This window comes from Ovis aries, chromosome 12 (genome assembly GCF_016772045.2).
Source record: "Ovis aries strain OAR_USU_Benz2616 breed Rambouillet chromosome 12, ARS-UI_Ramb_v3.0, whole genome shotgun sequence".
In the NCBI taxonomy this organism is placed as follows: Eukaryota; Metazoa; Chordata; class Mammalia; order Artiodactyla; family Bovidae; genus Ovis; species Ovis aries.
The window spans coordinates 67,351,206-67,352,601 of record NC_056065.1 but is presented as its reverse complement, the minus strand read 5'-3'; positions in this window follow the sequence as shown (position 1 = coordinate 67,352,601).

The window sequence follows — 1,396 nt, the reverse complement described above, 5'->3', positions numbered from 1 at the left end:
TTCTGGGTAAGAGAGGTTAATCCCCTGGTTGATGTTGTTAGTGGCTCAATCATATTTGATTCTTCGCAACCCCATGGCCTGGGACCCCGTAGCCCACCAGGCCCCTCTGTCTGTGGGATTTCCCAGACAAGAATACTGGAGTGCGTTGTCTTTTCCTTCTGCAGGGGATCTTCCGGACCTGCATTCCCCGCATTGGCAGGCAGATTTTTCTATCACTGAGCCACCAGGGAAACCCCAAGCCAAAGACACAGCTGTGGACCTAAGGTATATGTCAAACCCTTAAGTGACTTAGGGTATGTTTGATTCACAATTAAAGGCAACACTGGTTTTTATCCTGTCTCTCTGGTAGGTAGAGCTTTTCAGTTCAGTTCAGTCGCTCAGTCGTGTCCGACTCTTTGCAACCCTATGAATCGCAGCACGCCAGGCCTCCCTGTCCATCACCAACTCCTGGAGTTCACTCAGACTCATGTCCATCGAGTCCGTGATGCCATCCAGCCATCTCATCCTCTGTCATCCCCTTCTCCTCCTGCCCCCAATCCCTCCCAGTATCAGAGTCTTTTCCAATGAGTCAACTCTTCGCATGAGGTGGCCAAAGTACTGGAGTTTCAGCTTTAGCATCATTCCTTCCAAAGAAATCCCAGGGCTGAAGCATACACAAATTCCGTTTTGGGGCCATTGTGAATAAGACATAATGTTATAGCTTTGTGAACTATATAACTAGAAAAATCATACACACAAAAATGTTATTAACTGTCCTTTCACAGGAATGAAAAGCCTTACCATCTACTGTGGGATTATATGCTCTTTGAATTTTGGTGTTAAGGACTTTCCTGGCCATTCAGTGTCTAGGACTCCACGCTTGCACTGCATAGGGTGTGAGTTCAGTCCCTGGTTAGAGAACTGAAATCCTGCATGCTGTGGGGTGTGGCAAAAAATAACTCAATATAAAAATGATTAATAAAATAAATTTTTTTAACTTTTAGCATTAAAAATAGCAATCCAAATTTTTATTGGAGCTATTGCTTTATTTTGTTTTTTGGAGGGGAGAAGGAAGTAATTTTTGATCCCTGATATCCAAAGGTCTGAGAACCAACATTTTGAACCCTTTCCAGAAAGACTAGAAAATCTTGCTTTCTTAAAATGCTTCCAGCAGTACAAACAGTTACAATCTCACAATGAGTGCTGTCATCAAGAAAGAAGACTTCCCAGGCTGCATAAATGTGATAAATCATCATACCAAACTTCTTCTAGCTTTTTCTGCAGTTAATACAATCTACCTTATTATCTGATAGATGTATTTTCCCAGAGGCACATATAGATATACACACATATGTTCCCCACTTGCATTCATTTTCCGTCCAAAGCTTTCTCCAATAGGATCCAGTAAGATCATGAT